Consider the following 26,064-nt stretch of genomic DNA (forward strand, 5'->3'; position numbering starts at 1 on the left):
TCTGAGCCCTGTGTCTGCTCACGGACACACAACTCGGGAACAAGGAACTCTCCATTTCAGTGTATTCTTGGGAAACGCCTAATCTGGGTTCGGAAAACTGGCCCTTTAACTCTAAACTTCTAGAACTGTAGATTGTGACTCTGGACATTCAGAAGTCTGGAAGCATGGAATGAGGGTCTGGAAGGCTATTGGGGTCCCCAGAGACAGGCCCAGCCAAATCATGTGCTTCCAACAGACAGAAAGATGCACCAATTATGACCATTTAGTGGAGCAGATAGATGAAAGGGCAACAGGAACACTAAAGTGTCTCTCCTACATGCCCCGGTCACCAGTATCTTTCTGTGTGTGTGTGTGTGTGTGTGTGTGTGTGTGTGTGTGTGTGTGTGTGTGTGTGTGTGTGTGTGTGTGTGTGTGTGTGTGTGTGTGTGTGTGTGTGTGTGTGTGTGTGTGTGCGTGCGTGTGCATGTGTGTGTGGTCAGAGAAAAATTGTCAAAGACTCCAGTCACCCAAGCCAGAGACTATTCTTTCTGCTGCCGCACAGCAAGCGGTATCAGTGCACCAAGTCTGGAACCAACAGAACCCTAAACAGCTTCTACTCCCAAGCCATAAGACTGCTAAACAAAACTGCCAAATAGTTCATCAAATGGCTACACGGACTACCTGCATTTACCCTTTATTACACTAACTCACTTGCACTGACTCTATGCAAACAATCTGGACTCCACCCACACATTCGGACTGTTAGCTTAAGAGGCCCACCGGACAAATTCTTTGGCCACTATACCTATTCTGCCAATTGGCCTGGTTTACCACACGGAGCCCTGCTGATCTGTCTGCCAATGTAATAACACGAGGGGGTCACAACAGACTTTCTTCCGTCGCAACGTCCCTCCAAGGCCCTTCTGTTAGCTTGCTAGCCCCTGCCTGAAGCCACTCACTGGACTCCTATGATCACTCGGAAACACATGCCTCTCACTAACGTCAATATGCCTTGTCCATTGCTGTTTTGGTTAGTATTTCTTGCCTTATTTCACTGTAGAGCCTCTAGCCCTGCTCAATATGCCTTATTTAAGACTTTAGTTCCACGTACCACACGTGGTGACATCACCTGATTTGAATTATATTTCTAGGGAGAATATCTCTTTCATCGTCACTCTATGCCCAGGTTTATCCTCACTGTATCCACATCCTACCATACCTTTGTCTGTACATTATGCCTTGAATCTATTCTACCATGCCCAGAAATCTGCTCCTTTTACTCTCTGTTCTGAACGTACTAGCCGACCAGTTATTTTAGCCTTTAGCCGTACCCTTATCCTACTCCTCCTCTGTTCCTCAAGTGATGTGGAGGTTAATCCAGGCCCTGCAGTGTCTAGCTCCACTCCCATTCCCCAGGCGCTATCATTTGATGGCTTGTGTAACCGTAAAAGCCTTGGTTTCATGCATGTTAACATTAGAAGCCTCCTCCCTAAGTTTGTTTTATTCACTGCCCTAGCACACTCTGCCAACCCGGATGTCCTAGCCGTGTCTGAATCCTGGCTCAGGAAGACCACAAAAAAAGAAAGAAATTTCCATCCATAACTACAACATTTTCCAACAAGATAAAACTGCCAAAGGGGGCGGTGTTGCAATCTACTGCAGAGATAGCCTGCAGAGTTCTGTCTTACTATCCAGGTCTGTACCCAAACAATTTGAGCTTCTACTTTTAAAAATCCACCTTTCCAGAAACAAGTCTCTCACCGTTGCCGCTTGCTATAGACCACCTTCTGCCCCCAGCTGTGCCCTGGACACCATATGTGAACTGATTGCCCCCATCTATCTTCAGAGCTAGTCCTGCTAGGTGACCTAAACTGAGACATGCTTAACACCCTGGCCATCCTACAATCTAAGCTTGATGCCCTCAATCTCACACAAATTATCAATGAACCCACCAGGTACAACCCCAAATCCATAAACACGGGCACCCTCATAGATATCATCCTAACCATCTTGCCCTCCAAATACACCTCTGCTGTTTTCAACCAAGATCTCAGCGATCACTGCCTCATTGCCTGCATCCGTAACGGGTCTGCGGTCAAACGACCACCCCTCACCACTATCAAAAGCTCCCTAAAACACTTCAGCAAGCAGGTCTTCCTAATCGACCTGGCCCGGGTATCCTGGAAGGATTTTGACCTCATCCCGTCAGTAGAGGATGCCTGGTTATTTTTCAAAAGTGCCTTCCTCACCATCTTAAATAAGCATGCCCCATTCAAAAAAATGTTGAACCAAGAACAGATATAGCCCTTGGTTCACTCCAGACCTGACTGCCCTTGACCAGCACAAAAACATCCTGTGGCATTCTGCATTAGCATTGAATAGCCCCCGTGATATGCAACTTTTCAGGGATGTCAGGAACAAATATACACAGGCAGTTAGGAAAGCTAAGGCTAGCTTTTTCAAGCAGAAATTTGCATCCTGTAGCACAAACTCAAAACAGTTCTGGGACACTGTAAAGTCCATGGAGAATAAGAGCACCTTCTCCCAGCTGTCCACTGCACTGAGGCTAGGAAACACTGTCACCACCGATAAATCCACTATAATGGATAATTTCAATAAGCATTTTTTCTACGGCTGACCATGTATTCCACCTGGCTACCCCTACCCCGGTCAACAGCCCTGCACTCCCCACAGCAACCTGCCCAAGCCTCCCCTATTTCTCCTTCACCCAAATCCAGATAGCTGATGTTCTTAAAGAACTGCAAAACCTGGACACCTACAAATCAGCCGGGCTAGACAATCTGGACCCTCTCTTTTTAAAATTATCTGCCGAAATTGTTGCAACCCCTATTACTAGCCTGTTCAACCTCTCTTTCGTATCGTCTGAGATTCCCAAAGATTGGAAAGCTGCCGCGGTCATCCCCCTCTTCAAAGGGGGAGACACTCTAGACCCAAATTGCTACAGACCTATATCTATCCTACCCTGCCTTTCTAAGGTCTTCGAAAGCCAAGTCAACAAACAGATCAACGACCATTTTGAATCCCACCGTACCTTCTCCGCTATGCAATCTGGTTTCCAAGCTGGTCATGGGTGCACCTCAGCCACGCTCAAGGTCCTAAACGATATCATAACTGCCATTGATAAGAGACAACACTGCAGGTGTATTCATCGACCTGGCCAAGGCTTTCGACTCTGTCAATCACCACATTCTTATTGGCAGACTCAACAGCCTTGGTTTCTCAAATGATTTCCTCGCCTGGTTCAACAACTACTTCTCTGATAGAGTTCAGTGTGTCAAATCGGAGGGCCTGTTGTCCGGACCTCTGGCAGTCTCTATGGGGGTGCCACAGGGTTCAATTCTTGGGCCGACTCTCTTCTCTGAATACATCAATGATGTTGCTCTCGCCGGCTGGTGATTCTCTGATCCACCTTTAGGCAGACGACACCATTCTGTGTAATTCTGGCCCTTCTTTGGACACTGTGTTAACTAACCTCCAGGCGAGCTTCAATGCCATTACAACTCTCCTTCCGTGGCCTCCATCTGCTCTTAAATGCAAGTAAAACTAAGTGTATGCTCTTCAACTGATCACTGCCCGCACCTGCCCACCCATCCAGCATCACTACTCTTGACTTAGAATATGTGGACAACTACAAATAACTAGGTGTCTGGCTGGACTGTAAACTCTCCTTACAGACTCACATTAAGCATCTCCAATCCAAAATTAAATCTAGAATCGGCTTCCTATTTCACAACAAAGGATCCTTCACTCATGCTGCCAAACATACCCTCGTGAAACTGACCGTGAAACTGATCCTCAACTTTGGCGATGTCATCTATAAAATAGCCTCCAACACTCTATTCAACAAATTGTATGCAGTTTATCACAGTGCCATTCGTTTTGTCACCAAAGCCCCATATATTACCCACCACTGCAACCTGTCGTTGGCTGGCCATCGCTTCATACTTGTCGCCGAACCCACTAGCTCCAGGTCATCTACAAGTCTCTGCTAGGTAAAGCCCTGCCTTATCTCAACTCACTGGTCACCATAGCAGCACCCACCCGTAACACGCGCTCCAGCAGATATATCTCACTGGTCACCCCCAAAGCCAATTCCTCCTTTGGCCGCCTTTCTTTCCAGTTCTCTGCTGCCAATGACTGGAACGAACTGCAAAAATCACTGAAGCTGGAGACCCATATCTCCCTCACTAGCTTTAAGCACCAGCTGTCAGAGCAGCTCACAGATCACAGCACCTGTACATAGCCCATCTGTAAACAGCCCATCCAACTACCTCATCCCTATACAGTATTTATTTATTTATTTATCTTGCTCCTTTGCACCCCAGTATCTCTACTTGCAACATTAATCTTCTGCACATCTACCATTCCAGTGTCTAATTGCTATATTGTAATTACTTCGCCACCATGGCCTATTTATTGCCTTACCTCTCTTATCTTACCTCATTTGCACTCACTGTAAATAGATTTGTATTTTTTCCACAGTATTATTGACTGTTTGTTTGTTTATTCCATGTGTAACTCTGTGTTGTAGTATGTGTCAAACTGCTGTGCTTTATCATGGCCAAGTCGCAGTTGTAAATGAGAACTTGTTCTCAACCAGCCAACCTGGTTAAATAAAAGTGAAATAGAAATAAAATTAATTTAAAATTAACACATACTTACACTGATATCTTAACACGCACATACAGTACCAGTCAAACGTTTGGACACACCTACTCATTCAAGGGTTTTTCTTAATTTTTTTACTATTTTCTACATTGTAGAATAATAGTGAAGACATCAAAACTATGAAATAACACATTTGGAATCATGTTTTTGACTGGTACTGTACATACACACACTACATATGCCCACACACATAACCCACACACATAACACATGCACACATGCATACTAACGCCACACACACACACACACACACACACACACACACACACACACACACACACACGCACACACGCACACACACTCACCACATATGCTGCTGCTACTGTCTATTATCTACCCTGTTTCCTAGTCACTTTACCCTTTCTATATGTACATAGCTACCTCAATTACCTGTGATTTGATGTGTACCCCTACACATCAACTCAGTTCTGGTACTCCCTATATAGCCATTTTACTTTGACTTGTTATTGTTATTCATTATTCACTGTGTATTTAGTCCTTCTGTTACTATTTCTATATACAGTGTATCTTTAAAAAAAATCTTGACTCCACATTGTTGGAAAATGATTCTTATGTAAACATTTCACTGTTAGTCCACACCTGTAGTTTACAAAGACATGTGTCAAATAACATTTGATTTGATCTGGTGTGCGTGTGCATCAGCTGAGTGAGAGAGGAGGGTGAGTGAGTGAGTGAGAGTGAGTGAGTGAGTGAGTGAGTGAGTGAGTGAGTGAGTGAGTGAGTGAGTGAGTGGGAGAGGGAGGTTAAAGATAGGGCTGAAGAGAGAGAGAGAGAGAGAGAGAGAGAGAGAGAGAGGGAGGTTAAAGATAGGGCTGAAGAGAGAGAGAGAGAGAGAGAGAGAGAGAGAGAGAGAGAGAGAGAGAGGGAGGTTAAAGATAGGGCTGAAGAGAGCGAGAGAGAGAGAGAGAGAGAGAGAGGAGGAGAGAGAGAGAGAGAGAGAGAGAGAGAGAGAGAGAGAGAGAGAGAGAGAGAGAGAGAGAGGGAGGTTAAAGATAGGGCTGAAGAGAGAGAGAGAGAGAGAGACAGAGAGAGAGAGAGAGAGAGAGAGAGAGAGAGAGAGAGAGAGAGGGAGAGAGAGAGAGAGAGAGAGATTGTTTAATGGAACAGGTTTTCTATTTCTGCTTCAGCTGATAAAAAAATAGTCTGTTCTAAGGGTACATATAACATGAGTTCCTATTTGCTGTTGCATCAAATGAGCTGTTAATCAGTACTAAAGTTAAAACCCTGTGAAGTGGATTAACGCCATCTGGAGGGACTTATCAGTAGAGCAGCACGCCCAATAATACCCTCCCTGTATTTATATATATATATGTGTGTGTGTGTGTGTACGCGTGTGTGTATGCGTGTGTGCGTGTGTGTGTGTGTGTGTGTGTGTGTGTACGCTTGTGCGTGTGTGTGTGTACGCGTGTGGAGTTGGGGGAGTTGTAATACCAGCGTGGGTGGTAAGTGGGTTGTGTGTGTTTGTGTGTGTGGGCCTGTGTGTGGGTCCACTCTAATTCGCGCCACACACCAAGCACTCCAACTGCCCAGCTATTTAGCATGGTGGAAACGCGTTTCCGTCGATTTGTCTACATGAGCTTTAAAAATAACCGAGGTTCGAGGGAGGGATACCCTTTTTCTGAGCGCTACTCTTCTTGGCTGTCAGAATGTTTACATCCGAAAAGGAATTGTTTAAAGCGAGCTATTTAGACTTTACTGGACCTCTGTTAGCCAACTCCCCCTGGTGCAAAGTTTGACACAACGGCAATGAAGAATTGCAAAGAGAAACGCACTAACAGGCCTATTTGTCACAGTATTAAACAAATCAATCTATATTTTATAGGCCAACAAATTCAGAGGAACAATAATAATGTTTGCTCATTTTAATATAAAGATAGGCCTAGGTTCCATGGTCTGTTAATTTCACCTCCCCTCGAATGCTTTTTAAGAATCATGGAGTTTTTTTTATGTATTTCTTGCTGTCAATTTTTTTTCTCAGGTAGGCCTATATGTCCTACTAAAGTTATATAATAGGCCTATATGTCCTACTAAAGTTATATAATAGGCCTATATGTCCTACTAAAGTTATATAATAGGCCTATATGTCCTACTAAAGTTATATAATAGGTCTGTCTATATGTCCTACTAAAGTTATATAATAGGCCTATATGTCCTACTAAAGTTATATAATAGGTCTATTTAATTTTGTAGACATATAGTATATGGGCCTAAATTCAACGTTATTGAAAATCTGCAACTTGTTCTAAGCTGAAAAGTATAAAACACGATAGTAAAAAAATAGATGTGTGAATATATGCAATGCCAACAATCCAACCTACAGCCCAGCAAAAGTCATAAGCCCTAATATTTGACACACTCCATTTTTAGGATGGGACTACGAACCTACGCACGAAGCATCTCCCATAATAAAACGGGATTTTTTAAAACAATGTTTATTTTTTATGACGTATTGGCGATAACCCGTGCGAAGCCTCCCCGGGTAGTTGGACCGGCTTTTGCGGTTGTCAGACAGATCCCGAGAGACCCGGGGCCGCCTGCACCAATAAAAACACAGAAGACCCATCATCTGGAAAGTAGTGAAAGTTGAACAACTTTTTCACTGGTCGTAGCCAGCCGTGGGCCGCAGTCGGACTTTCTCTCTCCATGGATGTTCAAGGCTGTCAGTTTCATGTAGGAATATCTTCTTCTAACCGCATTATTTAGTCCCACATGCATGGTTTTCCATTTCTTGTGGTCGATATAAAATATCGATTTTACCTATTCGTGTTAATAAACCGTTTCCAATATTTGGGATTGGTAAACCCCTGAAATGTCATTCCAAATGGTATAGGCATTGATATAAAATGTATTAAGCTGTAAAATATCAGTGTCTCAAAACAAACTTTCACTGATTGAATGAATGAATGTATTAACTCAATACAATATTATTACAGTATTTTTTCCCCAGTTTAACAAAATATCCAGATTGATTAAGGCCATATTTAATTTTTCCTACTAGCCAGGTAATCTGGGGATTACGGTTATATCGGCTATACTCATTCTAACGATATTACTGTTAATGAATTTGATATAGTCTAATAATAATAATAATGCATAATAATAATGTCTTCCAATTGAAAGTTGAGAATGATAGCCTGTAGGCTGGGCCCTACATGATGATGATTAAGTATGACGCATGAATTTATTTCCAATGACCACAATACTCAGGAAACAGCCTGTCCTTTTTATTTGATTTAGATAAACAATAATACATCAAATAACTGTGTTGCGCTTCGAAATGAATTGTTTCTACTACACTCATTCCTACATTTCTTCTCGATATTTGCAATATGCAATGCTTTCGAATATAAATGATAAACATATAGGCTTATTTCACTAACTCTGTGCTAAAGTAGAGGCATCATGGTCATCCGTCTCAAAATATGCCTGTCTGTGTTTCACAAACCGGAGGTCAGCCACGCGCAACTCGCAGGGCCACTGGTATCACGCTACGGAGAACCATTGGCATGGACGCAGTTCCCGAGTTCACGCCTGGTCACAGCCAAAGGAATCGCGAAACATTTTTCAGCAGAACGAAATGTCAAAATTAAAACAAGAAAGCGAGTCACCACTTCCTTAAGTCTTCCTGCGTCGTTGTTCTCTCTTACCCGAAGTTTCCTCGCCAGTTGGGCCGCCTTTTCCGCACGACAGGCCTCGAGATCTCCCCTGAGCGCAGGGTCAAGGGAAAGTATGTTCGAGCCTCAGACTGCGTGGTTTCAGAGAGCAAGAAAATGTCAAGTAGACAATTTTACTGCCGCCCGCGATATAAAACAATAGATGGCACTAAGCCAGCTCCACTATGGGCTGTATGAATGATAGAACACACATGGTCAAGAAAGAAACAAGCCTACGTTAGGCCTATGATCGTCCATTTGATACTTTAAAATGCAGGTTATTGATTTAATTTGTTTCAGAGTTGTTGAAACATAATAATTAAGGTATTAACAACATTCTATACAAAATCTTTCGAATAAAATGCTAACTTCATAATTTCATATATACCATACCAAAAGGTACATTCAGTTGTAAGTTTTCAAATTATACAATTTACAGCAATAGGCTATCTTGTTATTTAAAAAATAAAAAAATAAATAAAATAAAAAATAAAAAAAAATATATATATATCAGATTGATGGGATTAATGTTGTTTTTAATATTTCCTCATATTCAACACTATTCTGAAATCCCATACACGGATTTATTCTGATTCTATATTGAATTGGTTTAATTATATAAAAGATGCATTTCATAAAAATGTATGTAATGAATTTCAGGAGATCACCTCTTGAAGTAGTTATTTCATGTAATACAAAAGAGACAATACATTTCCGTTAAATGTTCATTAGGCCTACTAGAATAAATTAAAAATATATATAAAAAATGGGAACATTTAAGCATTAGGCCTACAGAAAATGTATATATTTTCAGTAAGTTTACTGTTTATACTAGAATGAAATGAGAAAATATATACATTTATAAAAACGCTATCCATTCTTTATTTCCCCATTGCTATAATTAAGAACGTTTATTGTAAAATTATTATTTTGTACCACATGATATTTAATTATGCATTGTATATATTAAATAGTCTACTGTAAATATATATTTGTGATAAACATGAATTTTTATAAACATGCAGGTGAAAACTAAATTGGATACAACATCCTTGTGAGTAACCCGGTCACCAACAATGTTGTAACTCATCCTGTACACAGTTGCAAAGTTGCAAAAAGTTAAGATATGGCTTTTGAGTTACCCTTTAGTTCCCATGGTGTGTGAGAGTGTGTGTGAGCAAGTATTTTTTTCCCACAGAGTGTGTGTGTTTCAATGTGAGCTAGTTGGTGTGAGAAACTCTGTGATTTCCCTGTGATTTCTGTGTGTGTGTGTGTGTGTGTGTGTGTGTGTGTGTGTGTGTGTGTGTGTGTGTGTGTGTGTGTGTGTGTGTGTGTGTGTGTGTGTGTGTGTGAGCAGCAGTTCCCTGCCTGGCAGTGTGGAGCGGGGCATGACCCCCATGCCGCCCGGTGGGGACCCAGACACGATTGTGGTGCTGCAGGAAGGACAGAGTCTGTGTTATTCTTCCCCTCTACCTGATAGGCAGCCATATTTCACTGCTGCTCTGCTCTGTTCTCTGACCTTAACCAGCTCACCAGTTCACCAGCACACAGACAAGTTCCCTGCTCCCCCACAGAGACAGAGCCAGGACCTCAGACCCAGGACCTGACAGGACCCCACACCCACAGCCCCATGTAGCACCAGACCCACACATCCAGGGACATATAGGACCCCAGCCCAGGCCCCAGCCTCTTCAACCCCTGGCCCAGACATAGCCCTTACCCTCCTGCTCATCCTGATAACCTTTTCAACTTAGACATCCAGGACCCTGGCCAATTGTGACCCCCAGACTAGACACCCTGACCCAGCCTCCTGTCCAGACACTAAAGTACCCCAGTGTCCTTGTCAACCCTGATCCCTGGACACACACAGTAAATTTCACAAGTGTTCAAACATCTTCCACACACCTAAATGACCACAATTGCACAGGAAAGTGCTAACCCTCTTGGGATTGATGTAGAACTGAATTTGTCAAAATGACCCTGTGTATGTTTATCCTCTAACCAATATATATAAGAGACCCCTACCTCCCACACACACACACACACACACACATACATACACACAGCAACCTGTTTAACGAACACAGAAACGCCACAAATATTTAATGTGGTGAAAACCACCACTTATTTCTCAACTGTTTCTCATACAGCCAGAAAGTATTTTAGTGAGTTGTTGGCCCACCCTGCATTGAGGATTTATCAGCCGTTAGAGCAGCTTATGCCTGGGGGAGAAAATGCAGGCCGTACCATTATGAGATGATGGCGTGATGAGGAGTGATCACAGTCCATACCTGCTGTCATATTTGATCATAAATGTGATATTTAATAAGGGGATAAGTGATGAAAGGCGATGGAGGGAGGGTGTAGAGTTATTGATGCCCAGAAGAGTGTGTGGTGGCTACTCTGCCCTTCTCTAACCCTGCCCTTCTTTGGCTGCTGCCCTGTGTCCATTACTAGACACACTACAGAGGTGAGTTTGGACACTTTCTCCCTCCTTCTCACTGACAGCATATCTTTCACAGAAATTCTGAAATTCTGTGTGTGTGTGTGTGTGTGTGTGTGTGTGTGTGTGTGTGTGTGTGTGTGTGTGTATTGAGGTGAAGCGAGGCAGATGGTGTGATTTGTGGCGGAGGGGAGTAATTATGATTGAGAGCATTACTCCTCACTCTGCCCTCTAGGTCAGCCTGACACACACACACACACACACACACACACACACACACACACACACACACACACACACACACACACACACACACACACACACACACACTCACACACACACACACACACACACACACACACACACACACACACACACACACACACACACACACACACACACACACACACACACACTCGTCGGTCTCCCCCATGGGTTATTCTGACACTGTCCAGATAAACTGGGAGACTGATGTCCATGCGGCCTGTAGAACCTTCACCACAGCGTATTTATGCTTGTGTGTGTGTTTGGTGGGTGTGTGTGTGTTCAACATCCGTGTGAATGTGTTTGCTTATGATTTACAGTGTGTGTAAAAGGTTTTGTGTGGGATGTTACACAAAACGACTACCTTACACGAAAGTACATTCAAAAATAGAACGATTTCTCACAACATGGGAATTTTCAGGCATGACAAATATCTCAGAATTTTGTTTGGTAATATTGTGGAGCTTATATTTAGTAGCACTTGCAGCAATTTATATTTATCATACTCAAATTTTCTTGTTTATTTTCGATAAAATAACACTTGAATTGGAGACAACATTTTGGACACAAATAAATTATCGTACATATTTAGTCTGCCTCTGTGGCCTGGGTCAGTTTGAGCCTTCCATATGTTTCCCACCCTGTGTGTCCTACAGAATAGACTGAATGTCTCAGTCATGGAGCCTTATTCTCTAAGCAACACTTTAAGATCTGGCAGCTGAGCGGTTCACACATGATCCTCTTCCTGTTTGTGTTTACCATCACATCTCTATCTGCTACGATGGGAAAAACAGAGGAGATCCTCCATTACTATGTTGTCTTCATATTGAGATAAACATGTGAAAGTTGAGGGCGTGTAATGTCAGATCACATCCATGCCAGTCGATTGTTCCTCCATGGTCTACTCTGCTCCACCCTGATCTGCAGCTTGCTTCTGCCCATGGGGAGCCCTGCCGATGGGGCGTGCGCTTGCGTTCATAGGCCCCGGAGCCCCGCCCTCCCAGCCCCTGTGTGGTCTGACTGTGTGTTGTGTGTGTGTGGTCCTCCTGGTCCCCCGCTCATCTGTCCAAGGCCTGCTAACGGCCTGCCCAGTGACCACGGCTGTTTACTTTAGCTCTATCTGCACCAACTGAACTCTGATCGCCCGCTTCCTGCAGCTGGGCCAAATCAGGCCCCAGCCCCCGGCCCGTTTCATCCCGGGGAGGGGCCCCTTGGCCTGGGACAAGACAGCTACAGGGGCCCCTGGTGGATCAGGGTGCCTCCAATCCCTCCCCATGCCACCTCTCTCGCTCCCTTCCATCCCCTGTACTTTAGTCTATGACTGATAGAGCCGTGCCATAGCCAGGCATATGGTTGCTGTGTTGTGAGCAGTGCCTCTGTGTCTGTAATTATGTTGTCAGAGGCCTGTCCTCATTGGCTAGGGTAATTGATGTAGCTGTAACAGTCAGTATCAGAAACAGTCAGTACCCTGCATCTCTTTCAGGGAAACACACAGACTGACAACACATTCAGAAATGGAGAAGGCTAGGTAGAGGTTTACCATACAATACAGTCTTTTTACCAAAGTCGTAGAGTTCTTTTCAATGGGGAAATGTTTTGCTTGTCTGCTGGTTTGGCTGCTTTAGATGTGGTAAAAAAATTACTGACAAAATACAGACATAATACTAGCAATATTATACTTTCCCTGTTATAATAGATGGGTCACTACACAAAATTAGTGCCTTCTGGTTCTCTGTGATATTTTAAGTAGAAATTGTGCACAAATATGGAATTTTAAAAGCCTGTTATATTGAATGAAGTGTCCTTTAATACAGACCACATGGAGAAGGTCCAATGCAGCCATCTTTACCACAATATCAAATCATTTCTGGTTTACAACTAAGTCCCTTACTGTGAATGTTTTCAATTACAATGTTAAACAATATGAATATCTTCTTAGCTAAGTTCTCAAGCAAAAATGTATCTAGGACTGTCTGGGAGTGGTGCTGTCTGGGAGTGGTGCTGTCTGGGAGTGGTACTGTCTGGGAGTGGTTTGAATGTGGAGGGGAAAACTTCCCTTTTTATGCATTTGTCTCTCTATGTGTATTTTGACCTTGAATTTAAGCTTGAGGGAGGGGGGGGGGAGGGGACGTTAGCCACCATCAGTTAAACCCACAGACGTTTCTAGCTGTCACTTTAGTGTTCCGTTCCTTACATTTGGCATCATTCCATTGCATCGTCAGTTTACCTTTCTTTTCTCTGTCACGTCCCTCTGGTGGTTCCTGTTAGCCCAATACAGTGTTAGGCTAACGTATTACAAGTTGTGCAATAATCTGGGACATGTAGCCTATTTGAATCATTATGGAATGCAGACCATTAAACCTAGAGCCTGCCTTTGCTGTTCAGGACAACTGGACCTTTGTCATCACAGTTCCATGATTATTGAGGATTACTAGGGTTTATTTATACGACTACTGTTCAACCCCTACTGTACACTTTTCTCACTTTACAATATTTCATGTTCACCCCACAAGAAAATCTGTTGGCCAGCAAGTGGGAGGGTATTCAGTGGTTGAACTACATTTATTCAGCGCACGCAAAGTAACCACCGACCTGCAAAGCCGGTTAAGTAGGCCTACCTGTCAAAGGCATCTGCATGCTTCCAAGCCGAAACAGTTCGGAAGACATCAGGCATAAATTATGACAACATTTTGTGACGTTTATGTTCGTTTTTTAAACAAACAAATCGTTTTCGGCTGTTCAGGCACCTGACGTTTTTCCTAGAGGCAAGCCAAAGTTTGGAGCCAAAGTCTATGCCCCTTCACTGGTGATTAGTCAACAGTAGGGATTCATCAATAAAGTATTTGTTGTCATTCAATGAGGCATGACTTGTTTTCCTACAGATTTTTTTATTGAGAAATACTGCACCAAACATCTTAGTTAGATGTAAAATTGGGTGACTGAGATCTCCTCAACAAATATGTAAAAATGAATGACAGATTTCTTGAGTTATTTTAGATTCATTCTGACTATTTTGAGGAAGCATATACTGGCTATGGGTTTTTCAAGCAACAGTATTTTAAGGGAGTATGCAAGTACACTCTGAAAGGTAAGTCTGAATACTAACTACTGAGAAGTGCATAAGAAAGGCGTGTGTAGGAAAAGTGTACATTTCCTAAGTCTGAATCGGGTCATAATTTACAGCCTTGTGATGTCACCAGGCAGGCCAAAACTCCATCCTACTAAAACAGGCTGAAATTCAGGCAGTCTAATTTTCACAATTTCACAGTATTCTTCCAACCTCGTAGTGTGAAAATACAGTGGGGAGAACAAGTATTTGATACACTGCCGATTTTGCAGGTTTTCCTACTTACAAAGCATGTAGAGGTCTGTAATTGTTTTATCATAGGTACACTTCAACTGTGAGAGACGGAATCTAAAACAAAAATCCAGAAAATCCCATTGTATGATTTTTAAGTAATTTAATTAGCATTTTATATATTTGATCACCTACCAACCAGTAAGAATTCTGGCTCTCACAGACCTGTTAGTTTTTCTTTAAGAAGCCATCCTGTTCTCCACTCATTACCTGTATTAACTGCACCTGTTTGAACTCATTATCTGTATTAAAAGACACCTGTCCACACACTCAATCAAACAGACTCCAACCTCTCCACAATTACCAAGACCAGAGAGCTGTGTAAGGACATCAGGGATAAAATTGTAGACCTGCACAAGGCTGGGATGGGCTACAGGACAATAGGCAAGCAGCTTAGTGAGAAGGCAACAACTGTTGGCACAATTATTCGAAAATGGAAGAAGTTCAAGATGACGGTCATTAACCCTCGGTCTGGGGCTCCATGCAAGATCTCATCTTGTGGGGCATCAATGATCATGAGGAAGGTGAGGGATCAGCCCAGAACTACACAGCAGGACCTGGTCAATGACCTGAAGAGGGCTGGGACCACAATCTCAAAGAAAACCATTAGTAACACACTACGCAGTCATGGATTAAAATCCTGCAGCGCACGCAAGGTCCCCCTGCTCAAGCCAGTGCATGTCCAGGCCCGTCTGAAGTTTGCCAATGACCATCTGGATGATCCAGAGGAGGAATGGGAGAAGGTCATGTGGTCTGATGAGACAAAAATAGAGCTTTTTGGTCTAAACTCCACTCGCCGTGTTTGGAGGAAGAAGAAGGATGAGTACAACCCCAATAACACCATCCTAACCATGAAGCATGGAGGTGGAAACATCATTCTTTGGGGATGCTTTTCTGCAAAGGGGACAGGACGACTGCACCGTATTGAGGGGAGGATGGATGGGGCCATGTATCGCGAGGTCTTGGCCAACAACCTCCTTCTCTCAGTAAGAGCATTGAAGATGAGTCGTGACTGGGTCTTCCAGCATGATAACGACCCGAAACACACAGCCAGGGCAACTAAGGGGTGGCTCCGTAAGAAGTATCTCAAGGTCCTGGAGTGGCCTAGCCAGTCTCCAGACCTGAACCCAATAGAAAATCTTTGGAGGGAGCTGAAAGTCCGTATTTCCCAGCGACAGCCCCAAAACCTGAAGGATCTGGAGAAGCTCTGTATGGAGGAGTGGGCCAAAATCCCTGCTGCAGTGTGTGCAAACCTGGTCAAGAACTATAGGAAACGTATGATGTCTGTAATTGCAAACAAAGATTTCTGTACCAAATATTAAGTTCTGCTTTTCTGATGTATCAAATACTTATGTCATGCAATAAAATGCTAATTAATTACTTAAAAATCATGCAATGTGATTTTCTGGATTTTTGTTTTAGATTCCGTCTCTCACAGTGTACCCATGATAAAAAATTACAGACCTCTACATGCTTTGCAAGTAGGAAAACCTGCAAAATCGGCAGTGTATCAAATACTTGTTCACCTCACTGTATATATAAAACACAGGAAAATATAGTTTTCGAATGCCCTGAGCCTTTAATAAATCAGATGTTTTATATGAATAAAGACTTGCTGAAGTGCCAAAATTCAGCATTTTGACATGTCCCTCTGTCTTCTGGGAAGATTTTAACCCACTTAACCCACTTAACCCCAAGTTTTCACCATCATTGTGAAATTATTTTGTTGCTTTGACAAAGTCATTCCTAAAGATGATTTGTTTCATGTGATTAGTGATTCATTTACGTCTGTCCTTCATTTTAAAGTCCACCCTGTTACATGAACTGTAATTCTAGTTTTAATATGGTGAATCTATTCCTTTAAAACATTTTTCTTTCCAAAGAAACATTGAACATCTAATGGTCAAATCATTGTTTAAAAGCAGGTGAGCTGGTTCTACTCGTTTTGGACATTTTCTGTTGTTTTGTGGTGGAAAACTGACTGGGTCGACCATAGCACGTCAGCCATGTTACCCATAGATAGACAGGCTAGAAATGTCCAATCTTGCATTCAATTGCCACTCCCTGCTTCACACAACAAGCTTCAATTCCCCATCTTGCCTGGTGTGGCATGGGGCACCCGCACAATTCTTTAAAATAAAAAAAATAAAAAAAATATTCAGAATGGTGACATTTGCGCGATTGGTTTTCTATCGCTCATTTGGATGTCACGTCAATGATATCATGTGTGGAACTGTGGGTCAATTAACCATGTCGGAGGGGGCGCCCTGATTCTAGTTTGTGAGCTAGGCAGGCCAATGCCTGGGAAGGTCTCCCACTCAGAAGTACACAATGGGGCGGGGGTGGGGGTAGGTTGACCTCAGGTCTCCTCACTGGATGCCCAAGGTAAGGGGAGCGGGGGAATCTATCAAAAGCGCACCTCTAACTTTGTACAGTACTAATGCAATTAGTAATGCTATTAGTTGTGCAATTTAGTTTGATTTGTGTTTTTTTGTTAGCAATAGGGTAGTGTAGTAATTCCATTCTCTTTTTTATTTGTATACTACAATTTGTTTCTATTTGTTTTGTTACTTCTTTTTGATATTTGCGAGTCTTATTGTTGTATATATTTTTATATTTATACAGTTTTAAATGTTATGATTATTTATTTGTGTTGTTCCCCAAATGTCTGAGTAAAAATTACAGTTATTACAGTGCTATATTATTTTTGTTTTTGGGGGGGGGGGGGGGGGGTTTAGAACCGCTGCTGGTCACTAGGGTATGAATGGTTGATTTAAGACTAAATTGTCAACCCTGTTATGGTGAACACTGTTTTTTATTTGGCACTTATAGCTGCAATGTGTAACTCTTTGGAAGTCCTGACCAAATTCACATAGAAATGTGAGTTATACATCTTTCATTCTCATTGAAAGCAAGTATTAGAAGCGGTAGATATGCTCTATGTGCACTATTTCTATGCTTTCCCATTCTATGCATCTTTTCTTTTCGATTTTGCACAGCAGCTTCAAACAGTTGAAAATACAATATTTTGGGTTATTGAAAATATGTTTCACAGCAGTTTGGATGGTACAATGATTCTCTACATTATAGATAGCTTGTTTTCTCACATAAACTGAAATTAGGCAAACTATTAGAATTTTAGCAACCAGGAAACAGCGGAGTGATTTCTGCATATTGCACCTTTAATAGGCACTTACCTTTAACTTCTTGAGATGGGAAAAGCAGTTACACTTCTCAGAAGGCACCGAATTGGTGGGACGACCCAGATTATTTTGCTACCTTTACATTTAGGCTGAACATTAGTGACTGACAGCTATCACAGCTTTTTGACGTGGGGAAATATATTTGTCCTGAATTCTATTTACTTATTGAATCTTCACAAACCAGAATTATTATAATTTACTTTTAAAATTACTGTAACGGTATTCGTTGTCTGAAGAAGAGGAATCATCGGACCAAAGCGCAGCGTGGTAAGTGTTCATGCTTTCTTTATTAAAACTGAAATCTATAACAAAATAACAAAGGGAATAACCGAAACAGTCCTGAAAGGTGCAAAACACTAAACAGAAAACAACTACCCACAAAAACCATGTTGGAAAAAGCTACCTAAGCATGGTTCCCAATCAGAGACAACAATAGACAGCTGTCCCTGATTGAGAACCATACCCGGCCAAAACAAAGAAATACAAAAACATAGAAAAAGAAACATAGAATGCCCACCCAAATCACACCCTGACCAAACCAAAATAGAGACATAAAAAGCTCTAAGGTCAGGGCGTGAGAATTACTCAAGCCCCCCTCATTTTTATTTCATGATTTATTTGTTATTTAAATTTAGTTAACACATTCATTCATTATTCACATTTCAACTGATTCTCAATGAGAATTTGGAAATATACAGTACCAGTCAAAAGTTTGCACACGCATAATTAATGCGTTTGATACAATCAGTTGTGTTGTGACAAGGTAGGGGTGGTATACAGAACATAGCCATATTTGTTAAAAGACCAAGTCCATATTATCTGGGTTGGCCCCCCCCCCCTATTCAGTGTCCTGTGTGAATTTAAGTGTGCTCTCTCTAATTCTCTCTTTCTCTCTTTCTTTCTCTCTCTCGGAGGACCTGAGCCCTAGGACCATGCCTCTGACATGATGACTCCTTGCTGTCCCCAGTCCACCTGGCCGTGCTGCTGCTCCAGTTTCAACTGTTCTGCCTTATTATTATTGGACCATGCTGGTCATTTATGAACATCTTGGCCATGTTCTGTTATAATCTCCACCCGGCACAGCCAGAAGAGGACTGGCCACCCCACATAGCCTGGTTCCTCTCTAGGTTTCTTCCTAGGTTTTGACCTTTCTAGGGAGTTTTTCCTAGCCACCGTGCTTCTACACCTGCATTGCTTGCTGTTTTCGGTTTTAGGCTGGGTTTCTGTACAGCACTTTGAGATATCAGCTGATGTACGAAGGGCTATATAAATACATTTGATTTGATTTGATTTTGATTTGATTTGATATTATGGCAAGAACAGCTCAAATAAGCAAAGAGAAATTACAGTTCATCAGTACTTTAAGACATGAAGGTCAGTCAACATGGAACATTTCAAAAACGTTGAAAGTTTCTTCAAATGCAGTCGCAAAAACCATCAAGCGCTATGATGAAACTTGCTCACATGAGGACTGCCACAGGAAAGGAAGACCTAGAGTTATCTCTGCTGCAGAGGATAAATTCATTGTAGTTCACTGCACCTCAGATTGCAGGCCAAATAAATGCTAGTAACAGACACATCTCAACATCAACTGTTCAGAGAAGACTACGTGAATCAGGCCTTCATGGTCTAATTTCTGCAAAGAAACCACCACTAAAGGACACCGATAATAAGAAGAGACTTGCTTGGGCCAAGAAACACGAGCAATGGACATTAGACCTGTGGAAATCTGTCCTTTGGTCTGATGAGTCCAAATGTGAGATTTTTTGGTTCCAACTGCAGTGTCTTTGTGAGACGCAGAGAAGGTGAACTGATGATCTCTGCATGTGTGGTTCCCACTGTGAAGCATAGTTGAGGAGGTGTGATGGTGTGGGGGTGCTTTGCTAGTGATGCTGTTTATGATTTATTTAGAATTCAAGGCACACTTAACCAGCAAGGCTACCACAGCATTCTGCAGCGATACGCCATCCCATCTGGTTTGCGTTTAGTGGGACTATCATTTATTTTTCAACAGGACAATGACCCAACACATCTCCAGGCTGTGTAAGGCCTATTTGACCAAGAAGAGGAGTGATGGAGTGCTGCATCAGATGACCTGGCCTCCACAATCACCCAACCTCAACCCAAATGAGATGGTCTGGGATGAGTTGGACTCCAGAGTGAAGAAAAAGCAGCCAACAAGTGCTCAGCATATGTGGGAACTGCTTCAAGACTGTTGGAAAAGAATTCCAGGTGAAGCTGGTTGAGAGAATACCATGAGTGTGCAAAGCTGTCATCAAGGCTTTCATCTACATTGTAGAATATAGTAAAATAAAGAAAAACCCTTGAATGAGTAGGTGTGTCCAAACTTTTGACTGGTACTATATATATATATATATATATATATATATATATATATATATATATATATATATATATATATATATATTTTACATATAGTTAACTGCTTTTGCTGGTAGGTGCAAAACTACCATTCATTTCTTTAAACCAGTAGAGCAAAACGGAGAACACCATAGTGTTTGTGAGAATCTTCCTTTTCCATAGAGGGGTTTGTAGGTCACATTTTCGTGAGAAGACCAATTTCCTGAAAAACATGCTCTTGCTCTGCTCTCCATTGCTCCAATAGCGACTTAATTCATAGGAAATTACATTTTTTTTGTGGGCAAACTTCGGGAACAATCTTTTGAAAGCTATTGGAGCAATGCATTTTGGGTAATGGTCCCACATCTATTTATATTAAAAAATAAACGTGTTAACAACCCAATATTGTTAATCAACCAGGTTGTCACCGAAATACTTATAATATAATAGTAGCCTTTCATTTTTATTTTGTTTTTTATTAATGCCAATGCTGTTTTCTGTGCTTGCTTTCGTTTATTACTTTGGGATACTGGTGCTTTGTCGGATTTTATGAGGTCTACCAGATTGGAGTAAAAAGCTCTATTGTTTTGTGGTATCGATAAAGGTTTTTGATTGGGGATTGGGATACATTTTCATGATGGGAAATTCATTCATCAATTAATGTGGGGAAACAGAAGATCTACAAACAAACCTGTTTGGTTTACATTCCCCTGGTGCAACTGCATGGTGTTTGCAACTATACCGAGTCTGGACTATGATCAATTGAGCCACATCAATGCAGTTAAACAGGTTCATGTAAAATAATACATTATGTTAGCTTTCACAATGATTTTTACAGTTGTGTCCCTCATGGTATATACTTAGGCTATTGTAACAAGGCATATGCCAGTATTGTAAGCCTACTGTCTCTGCCCAGAGGTCTACTAGGCCTTCATGTCAACAGCCGTTCGAGCTCACGTTGCCACATATGAGGCCTGGTTAGAGTCCCTGTTGCAGCTTTCACTTTATTCTGTGTTGGGATCACGTCCAGCTCACGTCTAGTTATGTGATCTAGCGGTGGGAACCATTCTGTTTTTCAACATAGTGTTGAGTATAATTACATTGATATATCTAGTGAACAATGGATAACAACAATGGGAGTGACGGATAGAAGTAGTCACTATGGGTGTGATCAAGCTGAATGGGAACTGACTTGCCCTGACCAGTTATTCGGAAGAAAATTTGAATTGAATTACCAGTGTGGAACCAAAACAAACACATTCTATACATTTACAAACTACCTGGTTAAAGTGTTATTACAACCATGGTGTTCTGTTGTTACTGAAGCTATACATCTAATGACCGGACAATGCTCCACATCATATGGGTAAATAATGTAAGTGTGTTATGCAGCAAAACACAACTATCCTTTTTTTAGGATAAAAACCAGTAATATGAATCACTGTTGATCACTGTCCTATTTATTAATTTCCTTATTTACAGTGCGGGTCAAGGGGTTAAGCGGCCGAGTGTGCTCTGACAGAGCTCCAGAGTTCATCTGTGGAGATGGGAGAACCTTCCAGCAGGACAGCCATCTCTGCAGCACTCCACCAATCAGAACTTTTGTTTTTCAACAGCAGGGACTGGGAGACTATTCAGGATCGAGGGAAAGATGAACAGAGCAAAGTAGAGATCCTTGATGAAAACCTGCTCCAGAGCACTCAGAACCTCAGACTGGGTCGAAGGTTCACCTTCCAACAGCACAGTGACCCTAAACACACAGCCAGGACAATGCAGGAGTGGCTTCGGGGCAAGTCTTTGAATGTCATTGAGTGGCCCAGCCAGACCCCGGACTTGAACCTGATTGAACATCTCTAGAGAGGCCTGAAAATAGCTGTGCAGCGACACTCCCCATATAACCTGACAGAGCTTGAGAGAATCTGCAGTGAAGAATTGGAGAAACTCCCCAAATACAGGTGCAGCATCATACCCAAGAAGACTCGAGGCTGTAATCGCTGCCAAAGGTGCTTCAACAAAGTACTGAGTAAAGTGTCTGTATATTTATGTAAATATGATATTAAACTTTTTTATTTTTAATACATTTGCAAAAATATCTAAAAACCAGTTTTTGCTTTGTCATTATGGGGTATTGTGTGTAGATTGATGAGGGCAAAAAAGCTATTTAATCAATTTTAGAATAAGGCTGTAACGTAACAAAATGTGGAAAAAGTCAAGGGGTCTGAATACTTTTCCCAAATGCACTGTGTCATTATTATAGGGCTGAGAAACCCATAGCCGAATGGTTTCAGTCTGAACATTTCTCACCATTTGTTTACTGGGAGCAATATCCATTTTATAACAGGTAGTGTTCATTTATTTTCGGTAGGGTGATGATTAATTATTGCTTTCCTCACTGGAAATACAGAATATGTATAAAAATGCCAAATATACCAAAAGCTAAATTTACGACTATGTAACCATGTTAATCATTACTGAAACATGCAAACTACAAGCATTTAACTAGTTAAAGATAATGAATACATGATAACTAGATACAAATATGTTTTATAAATAAGTCATACAAAAGTCAAGAGGTGGCTAGTACAAACAAAGTGTGTGTGTTTATATGTGTGTGTGTGTGTGTGTGTGTGTGTGTGTGTGTGTGTGTGTGTGTGTATTATGGTGTGTACTATAATTTCCCATCATAAAAATGTATCACCATTCCCCAATCAAATACCTGCATCGATACAAAAACATTATACAAAATAATGATCTGTATTTTTTCTCCAATCTGGCAACCCTCATAATATTTGACATAGCCTTGTATAAACTGCATTATGAAAGAGATGGTGTAATGTACACGAAGAGGTGGAGCCTTGTATTAAATCCATTATAAAGAAAATGTTGTAATGTAGGCTCCACAAAATATGAAATGCGTTATGAAGAAAATCGTGTAGACCTACTGTTGTTTACACAGAAAAAGGCCTTTCTGACTACAAGTGCACCAGTATCCCAAAGTGTTAAGAGAATACAAACCTAGAAAACAGTATTGGCAGTAATAAAATAAAATAAACTACTTAAGGCTACTAATTATGTTCCAATTATTTCGATGATAACCTGGTTGATTAACAATGTTGGGTTGTTAACAATTTTTTTTTTTTATATATAAATGTGGGACACAAAAAAGGCAGTGTAGAACACCATTGCCCATCATGCACTGCTCCAATAACTTTCAAAAGATTGTTCTGAAGTTTGGCTCCCAAAAAGGTATTTTCCTATGAATTAAGTCTCAAAAGAATGATTGTATTTTCACACAAATTAAGCCACACAAAAACGCACAAAATCTGCTGAAATATTGTGAGATGTGTGTTGCTCTTCTCCCTGGTGTATTAGAGCTGTGTTTGTCTGATCCACCTCTATCCCCAGATAGATTAACTTCCTATTTATTAATTTCCTTATTTACAGTGCGGGTCAAGGAGTTAAGCGGCCGAGTGTGCCAACACACATAGAATATACAATCCTACGTAAATCTACTGAGTAATGAGGCGGAGACGCCGGCATACCTGCCCCCCTTACCCCCTACCCTGCCCCCTCACCCCCACCCTGCCCCTGCCTGTGGTAATTCCTCTTATTAAGGGTGGTTTGGTATGGGAGTGGGGTGGGGTGGGGGGGCTCTAGACTGTGGTTTTAGGGCTTGGGAAGACATGGAGAGGACAGAGGGGAGGTAGGGGGAGGCAAGGGTAAAGACAGAAGGTAGTGTTTAAGCCCTGTGTTTGGCCAGGAAAGCTTAGGGAGGCCCTCTGGGGTTGCCCTCTGCCTGTTTACAAATTGAGGGCTGTGCCGGCAGGCGCCAGGGCAGAGCAGAATGAGCCAGCCTTTGCTGACCTTCGACCCCACCCCGGCGCAGCAGAACCTGTAACCCAGGAGACTGGAACGCTGACCTCTGGGGATCGCATTCCCCTGCTTCCTGGTCCGGTCCTGGTCCGAGGCTGCAGGGGATTCAGCTCTGAGTGGCCATCATGATGCTGTGCTAATTAGACTGAAAGCAGACCGCTCTGAAAACAAACAGCCTGATAATATTTCAGTTGGTCCAGTGGAGTGTGATATTGAATAGAGCGATACACTGATTTGGAGGAGACTGGCTAAATGACAGGACTGGAGAGATTTTGTTTCACATATCCCAGGTATGATCTTGAGCCCAGAGCATTTGGTACCCTGATCCGCGTTAATAAGCATGTGTCAAATGCAAACAAACCCTGGCTGAAACAAATCCTGGATCTGCGTGAGTAGCCGGTCCATATCCAGGACCTGAGAACCAGGTAGACTGTTGTAGACAAGCTAGCTTGTAGAATGCGCGTTTCGCAAATTGTACTCTAAACCGGTTATTGTCAGGTATTGTGAAAGTAAAACGTATTTTGTAGAAATCTCACAAACCGAATTTCATGTGAAAACGCCCTAAACAAAAATGTTTGTACAGTGAGGGAAAAAAGTATTTGATCCCCTGCTGGTTTTGTTTGTTTGACCACTGATAAAGAAATGATCAGTCTATCATTTTAATGGTATGTTAATTTGAACAGTGAGAGACAGAATTACAACAAAAAAATCCAGAAAAATGCATGTCAAAAATGTTATACAGTTATTTCCATTTTAATGAGGCTAATAAGTATTTGACCCCTCTGCAAAACATGACTTAGTACTTGGTGGCAAAATCCTTGTTGGCAATCACAGAGGTCAGACGTTTCTTGTAGTTGGCCACCAGGTTTGCACACATCTCAGGAGGGATTTTGTCCTACTCCTCTTTGCAGATCTTCTCCAAGTCATTAAGGGTGGTTTGGCAATTTGAAACTTCAGCTCCCTCCACAGATTTTGGGAGACTGGCTAGGCCACTCCAGGGCCTTAATGTGCTTCTTCTTGAGCCACTCCTTTGTTGCCTTGGCCGTGTGTTTTGGGTCATTGTCATGCTGGAATACCCATCCAATACCCATTTTCAATGCCCTGGCTGAGGGAAGGAGGTTCTCACTCAAGATTTGACGATACATGGCCCAGTCCATCGTCCCTTTTGATGCGGTGAAGTTGTCCTGTCCCCTTAACAGAAAAATACCCCCAAAGCATAATGTTTCCACCTCCATGTTTGACGGTGGGCATGGTGTTCTTGTGGCCATGGGCAGCATTCCTCCTCCTCCAAACACTGCGAGTTAAGTTGATGCCAAAGAGCTCCATTTTGGTCTCATCTGACCACAACATTTTCACCCAGTTGTCCTCTGAATCATTCAGTTGTTCATTGGCAAACTTCAGACGGGCATGTACAGTGCCTTGCGAAAGTATTCGGCCCCCTTGAACTTTGCGACCTTTTGCCACATTTCAGGCTTCAAACATAAAGATATAAAACTGTATTTTTTTGTGAAGAATCAACAACAAGTGGGACACAATCATGAAGTGGAACGACATTTATTGGATATTTCAAACTTTTTTAACAAATCAAAAACTGAAAAATTGGGCGTGCAAAATTATTCAGCCCCCTTCAGTTAATACTTTGTAGCGCCACCTTTTGCTGCGATTACAGCTGTAAGTCGCTTGGGGTATGTCTCTATCAGTTTTGCACATCGAGAGACTGACATTTTTTCCCATTCCTCCTTGCAAAACAGCTCGAGCTCAGTGAGGTTGGATGGAGAGCATTTGTGAACAGCAGTTTTCAGTTCTTTCCACAGATTCTCGATTGGATTCAGGTCTGGACTTTGACTTGGCCATTCTAACACCTGGATATGTTTATTTTTGAACCATTCCATTGTAGATTTTGCTTTATGTTTTGGATCATTGTCTTGTTGGAAGACAAATCTCCGTCCCAGTCTCAGGTCTTTTGCAGACTCCATCAGGTTTTCTTCCAGAATGGTCCTGTATTTGGCTCCATCCATCTTCCCATCAATTTTAACCATCTTCCCTGTCCCTGCTGAAGAAAAGCAGGCCCAAACCATGATGCTGCCACCACCATGTTTGACAGTGGAGATGGTGTGTTCAGGGTGATGAGCTGTGTTGCTTTTACGCCAAACATAACGTTTTGCATTGTTGCCAAAAAGTTCAATTTTGGTTTCATCTGACCAGAGCACCTTCTTCCAC

The sequence above is a fragment of the Oncorhynchus mykiss genome, chromosome 6, assembly GCF_013265735.2.
Source record: "Oncorhynchus mykiss isolate Arlee chromosome 6, USDA_OmykA_1.1, whole genome shotgun sequence".
Taxonomy (NCBI): domain Eukaryota; kingdom Metazoa; phylum Chordata; class Actinopteri; order Salmoniformes; family Salmonidae; genus Oncorhynchus; species Oncorhynchus mykiss.